This window comes from Myodes glareolus, chromosome 4 (assembly GCF_982192425.1).
Source record: "Myodes glareolus chromosome 4, mMyoGla1.1, whole genome shotgun sequence".
Classification (NCBI taxonomy): Eukaryota; Metazoa; Chordata; class Mammalia; order Rodentia; family Cricetidae; genus Myodes; species Myodes glareolus.
In genome coordinates, this window is record NC_142029.1 from 53,020,483 (window position 1) to 53,032,757 (window position 12,275).

Here is a 12,275-nt window from a genome sequence, read left to right on the forward strand (position 1 = left end):
CTCGGAAGGATGGCTCTGCCTCGCGGTGAGAAGCCTCTGCTCACACAGCGCACCATCTCCCAAGCAGACATCAGACACGGGTGCGAGCTGCACTGGCCCTGGTAGTAGCAATGCCACCACACGACGTTATCTCACATGGCAGAGGCTTTGTGTGTGTCCATTTGATGATAAAAACTCACGCAGGCTGGGAGTCAGGAAGGATCCTTTGGCGTCTCTGAGGGCGCTGCCCTTCTCTGCCTCCAAGGTCAGCAGAAGGCATTCAGTGGAAGAGGCAGGCCTAACTCATTAAAGTCATTGGTGTTTCCTAAATGTAAATGGTCGCGTTACAGATGATGAGAAGAAAAAACTCTGGGAGCATGTGGAAATTCACTAAAAGAAAAAAATCACCCTGAATTTGTAACCTTGTAAGTAAATAAAAATAATGATGCCTGTCCCTAATGTGTGAGACCAAAAAAAAAAAAAAAATGGTACCAGCTTACTTGATTATATGCAGTTACAGTGTAAAAGTGGGAAGTGACGGGATCCTGTCCATTTAGACTAGGAAGAGCTATTGTAGAGCACTTCATCCAGGCCATCTAGATTTCCCCTTCCAGCCATCCGTGCTCCTCTCCCAACACTCATTCCATAGACAAAGATCAAATGAAGCAACTTAGCCTAAGAAAAATTAAGTTCCTCTTTATAGATTATATATTAAAATATTGTAACTGAAAGTCAATTTTCATTCAAAACAAAATCAAAAGGGCCAAAGAAATTCTTCAGTAAATGATAAACTAAAACATTATTTTGTGATATAAGATGAAGCATCTAATATATAAAGAATTGCTTACCAGTCAATGAAAACGTCAAGCACCCCAATGATTAAGAAAGTGGCAGTTTATAATTACATTTATTTATTCATTTAAAATTGTTTATGGGGGCAGGTCTTGTGTAGCTTGTCATGGTGTATTTTGAGAACACTTGAAGAAGGTGATTCTCTTCTTCCTCTGTGTCTGTCCAGGGGGTTGAACTCTGCTCCCTGGAGTTGTTGGCAAGTGTTTTTACAAGCTGAGCCATCTTGGTAGTTCTAAGTGGCATATTTTTCAATTCCTAAGAATTCTTGGTAAACTCTCACTCTAACTTTAAAGAAAAGAAATGTAATTTGAGGCAACAAGATCCATGCTTACTCATTGACAAAATGTTTAAAAGGTTACTTACTATTCAGGGATGTGGGAGGCTGGAGAAGGGAGTCCTTATGGGTTCTGCTGTACTCATACCAGTTTCTGAACATCAGTCTATCAATATGCCGAAAGCCTTGGAGCATGTGTCCTTTACTGTGCTACAAAACTGAAGAAGAATTGGTCTAAATGCTCACAAGTAGGGGTGAGAAAAATACATTTCTGCACTTGTATTAATTGAGGATGACCTGGTCATGCTGCAACTAGTGTAGACTGGTCCTTGAAAACTGAGTGGGTCACAAGGGAATAAACAAGAAACAAACACACTTACCAAAAAGCTGGGATCAAATGGGAGGTGCTCTCTCCGATGGGGCAGCACCAGCTGTAGCAAGCCAGGCTGGAGCCTCACGTTGCAGTCATCCAGGAGAAGGAAGCTGTGGCTGCTGGTTTCTGCACGTACTGCCAACATTGGCACTAGGACCAGAGGGAGGCTGTGCCACCTTGCTGAGCATTACCCAGACTGGGGAAGACATTGGCTTTTCCGTGAATTTGAGGCATCTGGATCCTCGTGTCAAATAATACACCGTCCTTCAAGGTTTCCTCCACTCCACACACAACGAGCTACATGATAACATAAATTTAAGGCCACAAAAAAATGTTGATAAAGTATCAAGTGGTAGAAAAACTGCTACAGCATAATTTAATAACAAAACTGAAATCCTTGTAAATAAAACACTGTGACAGCAACGTCATGGTTAATTTCCATCATTATTTTCTGTTTCAAAACTTTTGACAATGAATAGGTATTAGCTAAACATATAATGTATCTGATTTACATGAAGAAGTGTCCGCTGGGATAAATCTGACTTGTCAGTGTGGAGGAGGAAATGTCTATATTGAAGAAGTTTTCAGTGCCTCGTCCCTCACCCCCAGGATTTCTTCTTTAAGCCTTCCAACAGGCAGCTTCTACTCACTAAATGCCACTCCTATGAAAATAGAACAAATGATGAAAATAAAGCAAGCCACCAAGCCAAACTAACAGGGATTTCTTACCAGTCAGGAGAACACATCAGGGGTTCTTTCCACTCTTAAGCATCCCTTTGTGACTTGCGCTACTGAAGCAGGGTCACTGGTCTAAAAGCTGTTAGTGCCTGATTAATTAGTAATCAGGACAGGGTTGATGGTTTTTCTTCTTCAGAGCCAGTAATTATCATTCTTGACACAGAATTCAACATTTGGTAAGCAGCAGACACACCGCTGTCACCATTATTTTCTGCTCCGTGCTCCAAATCTATTTAAAGGCTATAGTTGGAAAGAACCCTTGCAGAGATGACGTTACCCTCAGCAGCCCCTTCCTGGACTCCTTTATATGACTGTTTCCTTGTATTCTCTGGGGATGTGGCTGACTACAGGAAAGAGCAGAGAACGGAGGGATGCAAGTATGTGGCTCTGACAGGTTAAAAACTCATCTGTGGTTACACAAAAGGAAAGAGAGGGACTATGAAGGGCTATTGTGTTATAAAGAAAGATTGCACATGCTAGCATGGAAACATTTAAAGAATTGACCTCCACCTTTTCAATTTTGAGCAGTGTGTCTGCAAAGAAACATATGTACACAATGGTCTAAAGCTGCGGTCTATCTAGGACCCATTAATAAAAGCTACTGTATGGAAAACACTTGTAATAACAACTTCCCCGTCATACAAGTTTGGCAAGTGAGTAAGCAAATTGCAACTACCCATGTTTCCATTCTCAATGCTAGAGGTTACCAAGCACACAAAGAAATCAGTGAATGGGTAAATGAACAAGTGAACGAGATGACAACGACAGTACAAGCTATCTCACAACCTGAGATGATTCAGCTGTGTATCCCTGAATACACACCGCAGACGCTGTCCTGTGGGAGCAAGAAGGCATGAATATCCCTGGCCCTGGTACGTTCCCACAGTGAGGGGTCATTCCCATCAGAGACCCACAACTTAAGACCAACCAGAGGTCTTAATGAGCCTGGGTTCATAATGCCTTCCAAGTCAACATTCGATCAGAAAAGCTTGATTGGCACCAAGGCAGAGTGACTTCTGCAATGCTACTGGCCATGTACCTACAGATATCACCTGAAACGTAACTGATTTTTAAGACTATTGTAGACATGTCAAACTTCATACCTAATACATGACAGTTTCCCACTTCTTCATAAGTTAATATGTTAAGAAAAAAAGCTAACTTGCATAAGCTTGGCTTGTACTTTTCAGACTTTTTTCCAAGAGATCATGTTTTAAAATGTGAATGAATCATTAAAAAGATCTTTACAATTATAATAAAATTATAATGAAAAATATTAACTGCTTGAATTTTAAAATATAAGATAGATATATTGTTAAACTAGTAGTACTGTTATAGACAGACTTTTCTACACACTGGGTCCTTTCAATGGAAAACGAATTTGGAAACAGGCTGTGACAGTCCACACCAGCATCCTAGCGCTCAGGAGGCTGAGGCTGAGGCTGAGGCTCAAATGGTAAACTTGTGACCATCCTGGGCTACATACTAAAACCTTGTCTCCACTGAAGCTCAGTTTAAGAATTGAGTCAATACTATGCACAGCTCAATATTTAGGAGTAAAATAGATTGACATCCGCCACCTACTTTGAAACGCATAATAAAAATAAGCGAGTCACTGGAAGGACACAGGACGGGTACATGAGATGTTTGACAAAGCCAAGTAGGATACTTATCAAGATGACAACAGTAGAATTTACATGTTACATATATGATTTTTCCCTAGGATTCTTCAACTTTTCTGTGTAACTTTAAATTTTCACATTAACATGTTATGAAAAATATGTCTGACCAGCCTTTGCACTGAGTGATTAGTTTCATCAGCTCTCATCCTCTCAAAAGTCATGTTTCATCAGGTACAGCTTTCATGTCTGCATTCATCACTTTCTCCATACTGGATCTTTTTACCTTTTCCCATGAAAATAGTGTGTGCATTCTGGGTTGGAGAGGGAAGATATATATGTGTTTGATGGAAAGAGAAATAATTTTAGTTAGACTTAAGAGAGAGATTTGTACTACTCACAGTTTGCAGACTGCAGAAGCCTAACTCGCTCTGACTTAAGCCAAATAGAGAACTCAGTTCAGTTCTCTCAAAGTCCAGCTATAGCAGTAGGGAGGTTCAAGCTTGATTAGATCCAAGAGCTCTAATGAGTTTGTCAATAGTCTACTTTCTTTATTTCTCTGTGCTTCTTGCATTATGCTGCTATTTTTAAGCTATCCTAAGAACATTTGAGAAGCAATTATGTGAATGGTAAGTTCACAGCATCAGGGTATATATTAATTGTTGAATCCTATTTTTAAAAATTCTATCTCTAAGTCTGTGACCCATTCTGACAACCATACTATTACTCACCAAACAATTCAAAAGGTTCCTGACAAGAGCTTCCCTTTCTTTCTCCTTGTTGCCTCACTCTGAGGTTCTCTGAAGTTTTGGACTCATTCTCACCACTAGCCTAGCACTCATTGTGCAAAAGTAACCAGTGACTTTCATATGAATGAAGGTGGAAGGTGGAAGAGGCCTTCCATTGCCATCTCACACACTCTCTTTGCAGCTTTTGACAACACTGACCATTCACTTCTCCCCTCTGAACAGCGGATTAGCTTAAAATATTTGACTTGAGAGATAATCTCTAGTAGCTTAAGTGAGGAAGTTAAAAATAGGAGACGAGGATGAGAGAGATGCCATAAAATACATTAATCAATGATGTGGGATATTCTTCTGTATATGTGTTGATTTTATTGGTTAATGAATAAAGGTGTTTTGGCTGATGGGTTAGCAGAGCAAAGCCAGAAGGAAACTCCAAAGAGAATTGTAGAGAGAGAGAGTAGGCGGAGTTAAAAAGACGCCATGTAGCTGTAGAAGGAGACAGACACTGGAAAATCTTACCCGGTAAGCCACAGCCTCGTGGTGAAACACAGATTAATAGAAATGGGCTAATTTAAGATATAAGAGTTATCCAGGAATATGCCAAAGCTATTGGTCAAGCAGTATTGTAATTAATACAGTTTCTGTGTAATTGTTCAGTTCTGAACAGCTAGGAGAAGAATGAGCAGTCTCCTCTTACAAATCAATAGGACCCTCTTCAGCTTCCAGATGGCTCAGGCTCTTAATGTGACACCTTAAAGCTCCCCATGCCCCCACCTTGCTTAGCTTCAGCAGTAGTTCCCACCATTTAACCCTTATATGCCTTTCTTGTCACTTTGTACCCTCCTCTCTACCTGCAATTGGGGACTCTGGTATTCAGTGACTATGTCATTCACCACTGGGCCCAGCTGCTTCTCCTCCTCCTACAGCATAATGAACAAATTTTTAGATTGGTACCATTTACTATTATTATATCAACATGAACTTTTCCCTTTCCCATCACTCATGAAAGACTACAAGGACCTAAAAGTTAAATACCATTCAATATTCCATAAGCACTTAATAAGAGTGAAGTTAAAATACTAAGGTACCATTATACATATCTTCCAACTTAAGCACACAGAATTAACTCTATGTAGTCATGGAGAATGAGGACAAGTCACAAAAGCTTTTGTTAAGGAATGGTGGAAGGAGGAGAAGCATAGAAGTCTGTTTCACTCAGCATACTGGTAAGCTAGTTCTGGCTGAGTGCCCCAGGCATAAGTTCCTGGATCCAGAGAAGAAAAGAGAGGCCAGATAGCCCATGCATGTTCCTTGGTGAAATGCAAGGGTTTCCAGAATCAAGAATTGACTTCTGTTGCTAAGCTAAAGATCTCCCTTTATCACGAGGTGCTGGGAGTTCACTGTGCTATTGCTCTTTCCTGCCTTAGCCAGCTATAAACTCACACCAGAAAATCAGTTACTTGAGGTCACACCTTCAGAATCTCAAAATAATTATAAGTAAACATATTTTAAACATTTATCATCTATGCATTCAACTAATGTTTTTTAATGTTTTAATAATAAAACATATATGAATAAATATGAAATTGTAAAAGGATGTGGATCAGTGTCCCATCAAATAGCATTCTATGTAGTGGAAATACTCTGTAGTCCTGTTATCAAGTGTTGTCTTCCAAACCTTAAATGTGGCTATTGATTCCGAAGACTAGATTTTTTTTTTATTTTCTATAGTTAGAGTTTAGTTGAATTTAAGAATCTATGTGTGGCTAGTTAGCAATGTATTAGCACAGGATAGTTAGAAAAAAACTATTTCCTTTTGTTCTGCAATTGATTTCTTTTGCTCAGAAAAGTCTACTCCTAAGAGACTTTTAATCATCTTCCTGACCATATTCTACACACTTACAGTATCTATGTTACCTACATGCACAAACAGTAATAACCAAGCTGCAGGATACACTTCGAAACTAATTTACTTTTTAAAATTTAGTTTTGTATCTTCATCTCTAAGTATAGGATGACCCCACAAAAGAAAATGTTGAAGTATACATCTGAATGTGTCATTTTTACATGAATGTTTTGAATGATATAACATTTTCCTGGGAAAGGAATTGTAATGAATGTCTAGAAGGTCCCAGGTCATTCATATATCCTTTGATTCTTTAGAAGGTGAAGAAACTCAGGAAATAACTATTCTAGCTTGGAAGGTTTAGTACAGCAAAAGGAAGCATACCAGTTAGTAAGAGAAAGATACCCATGCATGTGGGTCTTCTTCCTCCCATCTGAAAGCACATGCAGTTTGCGCTTCTGTTCAATGTTCCCGCCCAAGGTAATGTACTAGAAACTTTGGACTCAAACGTCAATCTAGGTAGTCCCTGTCAGGCAACCATCAAAATTCCAAATGAAGGAAGTTCTGTTCCCAAGTGAGAGGACAACTTTATCACTTAGAGGAAGTTTCCTAACAGTACAGGGAGTCATTTACCAGCCAGCTCCTAAATAACAGCAAGGCAGCAGCCGATATATTGATATAGATATATAGATATAGATAAATAATATAGCAATATAGGCTTGCTATACAAACTCCTTTAGTGCACAGATACTCTTGTGACGTTTTTCACATGTGCAAGCAAAGGTACTAGATACCTAGATGAGGAAATGCAGCTATTAAAAGTTAAGAAAGGTGCAAAGTGATTCTTTGGGACAACATTGCCCTGCCTTTATTATTCTAAGATTTTCAGAGATATAGTGGCTCAGGCCTGCAGTCGCAGCACTGGAGAGGCTGAGGCAGATGGATTACCATGAGCTCCAAGTCAGCAGCCTTCAGCACATAGTAGATTCCAGATAAGCCTGAGTTACGGAATGAGACCCTTTCTCAATATATCAATCAATAATAAATGTTCAGAATCTTAATCTGAGGTTCAGATCAAATTAATTCTAATATTTACATCTGGGGGAGAGCAGAGGTGGCGGGGAGCTGGGAGGAGCACAGGGAGGAGAAACTATGGTTGGGATGTATTGTATGAGAGAAGAATCTATTTTCAATTAAAAGAGAAAGAATGGGAGGGAGGGAGAGAAAGAAAGAGAGAGGGGGGCAGATGGATTACCATGAGCTCCAGGTCAGCAGCCTTCAGTACATAGTAGATTCCACATAAGCCTGAGTTACAGAATGAGACCCTTTCTCAATATATCAATCAATAATAAATGTTCAGAATCTTAATCTGAGGTTCAGATCAAATTAATTCTAATATTTACATCTGGGGGAGAGCAGAGGTGGCGGGGAGCTGGGAGGAGCACAGGGAGGAGAAACTATGGTTGGGATGTATTGTATGAGAGAAGAATCTATTTTCAATTAAAAGAGAAAGAATGGGAGGGAGGGAGAGAAAGAAAGAGAGAGGGGGGAAGGAAGAAGGGAGAGAGAGAGGAAAAAAGGAAGGAAGGAAGGAAGGAAGGAAGAAGGAAGGACAGAAGGAAAGAAAAAAGAAAGAAAGAAAGAAAGAAAGAAAGAAAGAAAGAAAGAAAGAAAGAAGGAAAGAAAGAAAGAAAGAAAGAAAGAAACATTTTGTCTGTGGTATATCTGCTAACTTAGGCTTCTCAGAGATCCTAAGCTCCTAAGAACCAAAAGGTAGGGTCTGGTCCACATTCAAAACCTGTGAGATAATACAGCTAAGATGCTGAAGAACTGGAGAAAAGCTTGAATTCTGTGAATAGAGGGACTCTATTAATTGTCAACTGTACTGGAACTTTTACCTCTTCATCCAGCAATCCCTCCCTTTGAAGAGTAGGATGTAAAGGTTTCTGACTCCCAGAAATGGCTTGAAAGCAGCCTAATTGTGTTTTACATAAGTTTATATTCTATCAAAATAGTGACATAGCAATAATCTGAGTGTTCATTTTCCTTCAAATGGTAGGAAGTAGAAAATAAGTGGAAATGTTGCACAGCCTTCAAAATAGACAGGTCCCCAAGTTGTACAAATAATGATATGTAAAACAAAGAAAACGAGAGTTGGCTGTAAGTACACAAGGATTTTTCAGGTTATGCAAATTGAATTTCTTTTTAAAATTGCTTTTCTTGAAGAATGCTTGTTAGAATAAGTGTATTCAAGCTTTGTTGTTGACTTTGAAATGCATAGAGATCTTCATTTGAAAAGAAAAAATGGCCATTCTCCCCTTCAGGTTGCAATATCTTTTCATCTGAAGTCTTCTTATTTAGTTCAAGGACCAGGTGCTGCAACAAACAAGGATTAAACCTTTCCATGAAAATACAATAGTTACTTAAAAGATATTGGCCTGGAAACAGTGTGCTCCGCTCAGCCATCTTGCAAGATCTAAATATAAAGCTGGGTCAGCCTCTTCAGGTCACTAAATAGAACTGTTGGCAAAGGCAGACAATTACTCTTTGTGCTGGCTACCCCCTGAATATTTTCACCACCTGTTTTCACGTCTGACCTCTCCAGTCGTTTCAAGCAGTTCACAAAGGGAAGAAGAAGAAAACCTGGCAAGCCCATATGCCAAACTAAATCATATCCAGAAGACCTAGAATGCCTTCTGAATCCAAAAAAAAGGACCTGTAATTAGTGATTAAAACTGGGAGTATTTTGTTTCCAATCTAACCTTACACTCCGCTCTGCTTTATCCATTCTAACACTTAATGTGATGCAATACAGCTCTAACATGTGAGAAATATACTAACAATTATCATGGCAAATGTGCTCCTCAATTTATGTATGGTTTGCCTCATCTATTTAGTGAGCAATTTTTCTTTGAAATGAGATGAGACTTCCGTCTTTCCTGGTTAACTATCAAAAATCTGAGAAATATTTCATCATGTAGAAATTGCGAGATAGATTAAAAATGAGAAGTAATGTTAACTAGTGTTGCTATTTCTGACACATTTCAGCAGAAATAATGCTATTTCAGGAAATGGTGTTCAAGCGGGGAAAACAGAACTGGGCTCACTAAATTACTGAAAGATTTAAAAGCTATAAGGTAGGTAACATTAGATTACAAATGTGCCTACCATGAATTAACCTAAATGTCTACCAAATAAGGAGCTCCTAATTTGCTTAATGGAAATTGACAGACTATAAACAGACAGTTCATTTTTTCATAGAAAATTCTGACCAGAAGCATTGTTTAAAGACCCCTTGTAAGAACTTCAATTAACACTTGTAGATACACTCTCAAGGAGAGAAAGCAGACCTTCCCACTCCTTAACCGTGCAGCGTGCATACTGAATTCTTTTCTAAATGTATCCCACATAGGGAAAGAAAAAACTATAACTTTCTGGCAGAGAAAGCTGACAGGCACTACCTTAGTCAGATATCAAGGTCAATGTGAAAAGCCATAAATCATGTTGACAATGTAGGCCCTCGATACAACATGATGGGAATGGCAGTTCTCCTCTGGAGAGTCTCCAAAATCCATAACCCCAGTGCAACCATGGGAATACAGCAGAGAAATCCCAACAGAGGGGTCCCCTGCAAAATTCCTAACTAGTATTCCTCAAAACTACTACATTAATCACGGTGATAAAGCATAAAAAATTGTCACAGCCAAAAAGATCCTAAGATTATATGATCAAATGCAATGATTTAGTTCACCAAATTAATAAAAATATTAGAAAGTCTTAAGTATTTCTATAATATATTATATACTATTATACACTATATTATTTTACAATAAAATATTAAATGTTATTTACAGTAATAAAATAATAAATTTATGTTATAATAAAAATAATTAAAACGCATTATATATATGAATGTATATATGATAAAAGAACTAAGGTTTACTAGTGGTTAAAGCTAGAAGAGAACTTTGATAGTTTAGCTTTGCCTATGAAGCAACCATAAATAAAGGAAACATGTTGATAGCAGCCTGTCAGGAATCGGGCACTGAGTTAATTAAAGGTGGGGCATTCAGTGAAAGTTTGCCTCGAAGTGGAAGCAAATACAAATGAGACAACAAGATTGGTCCACCTTGTCCAAAGTCACTCAAGCCTCAACAACAAAACCGGATTTAATCCATGGGTGCCTAATTTATTAGTCCATGTCTGCACCTCCAAGTACAAGACCAGAGGGTTTAGCTTGGAAATGCAATCCTTCCGTGTACGTGCCAGGCTATTGACTTGATCTAGAAGTGTCACAAAAACAAATACATAAGACAGGATTCAAATTCAAGCCTCCTGTGATTAAAAAATAATAATAATTTCTTTAAAAAGCTTAGTTCCAGATTACCTAAAGTTTAATGACAAACATCTATTAAAGAATTTGCAGAATTGGATGCATAACATTTATAACATAAGTGGGCTTTATGTTAGAGTGTATTCTTAATCCTTTTGTTGCAATGAACAAAGAATAAACAGAGAATACTGCAGAACTGAGGAAATTATAAATATATTCATCTCAATCAAAGAATTCACAGCTGAACTGTCTTTGCGCCTTTAATTCATAGTAGCAGCACTATCTAATGTTTAATCTGCTCGCTAAAATGTGGAATGAGTCCTGCCTAATTTCTGTTTACATAGCCTCTAGGAGATTAGTTTTTATTACAAGTTGATGAGTAAACAGCTGATAGAACCTTGTGGCGACCTCATCAAGGGAAGGAATCCAAAAGACCTTAGAAGCTTGCTTTGGTCAGACAGCCTCCCTGGAGAGGTCACAGGCTTCTAGTTAAACAGAGCAGCAGTGTGCACCAGGCTGAAACAGGAAAGAGGAGGGAGGGGGAGAGAGGGTCAGAGGGAGGGACAGAGGGAGGGAGGGAGGATAGATCACATATACATATTGTCCATTTAGAGATTATTTCACTCCCCATCTCCCATAGCAGTATCCTCCAGATACATCACATGGTCTTGGCGACTAAGGATCCAGGCGTGGGCTTCAAGGCCAAACAATGCCCCTTCCCACCTGTTGGATGACGTTATCCCTAACACATGGATGGTTTTCACTATCTCTGACAACAAGTGAGTTTAATATGTGGAGCAATACTTTTAATCTTTGGAGAATGAAATTTTCCTTCGGTATGCAAGTCCTAACTATTGAATATGAGGATGAAAGCTGCCTGGCACAAACAGATGAAAATGATGACACCAACGTGGTGCCCAAGGCTCCAAAGATGGACTTGAGAACTCCAGGAAAGTTTACCAAAGCCACTGCCCTTGTCCAAAGAGGCTTGATACTCAGTGAACAATGCATAGGCACATATGTCAAAGGGGGCATCTGTTGTTGGAGTGATTTGTTGTTTCTTGTTTGGGGGGGTTGATTTTTTTGTTTGTTTATTTGTTTGGTTGCAGTGGGAGGAAGAATATGCAAAATAATGATTCCTAATTTTTGTACAAATAAATTATAAAATTATTAAGTATGATGACTCTCAGATAGCATTCCTACTTCACTTGCCACAAGAAAGTGAACAAAAATATAGGAGAAGTATAGCTGGCAGAATTTTAAGCAATTTGAGAATTTAAAAACTCTTATTTTTAATATTGCCCACAGTAACGGGCTGGGCACATATTTTTTTTCTTACTAGGTAATCAAAAAGCTAACTCTGGGCACAACATTCTGGCAATTTGCCCACCCTGGACAAGGGTGGGAAAGGCAAGTTTTCAAGGGCTGGGAAAAGGCATCGCCAAGGAAACCCCTCTCTGTTGACACTGCTTGAGAGAATGTGCAATGGCAAGGCTCATCCCGTGTCCTAGCAGG

At 38.9% G+C, this 12,275-nt stretch overlaps 1 long non-coding RNA gene across 3 annotated transcripts in view; it reads right to left on the reverse strand.

Annotated features, from left to right (window-relative positions):
* The window catches only part of LOC125412050 (uncharacterized), a 100,548-nt gene that overhangs the window by 9,485 nt on the left and 78,788 nt on the right, over positions 1–12,275 (reverse strand). The window contains exons 1-4 of one of the 3 annotated variants that reach the window (XR_015737689.1): positions 2,208–2,338; positions 1,486–1,775; positions 1,195–1,323; positions 874–1,116 (exon numbers count right to left, since the gene is read on the reverse strand). This is a non-coding gene — a long non-coding RNA (uncharacterized LOC125412050). Of the gene's footprint in view, positions 1–873; positions 1,117–1,194; positions 1,324–1,485; positions 1,776–2,207; positions 2,339–12,275 lie in introns of those variants that run through there. The other 2 variants (XR_007235461.3, XR_015001836.2) reach the window with 2 other exon arrangements.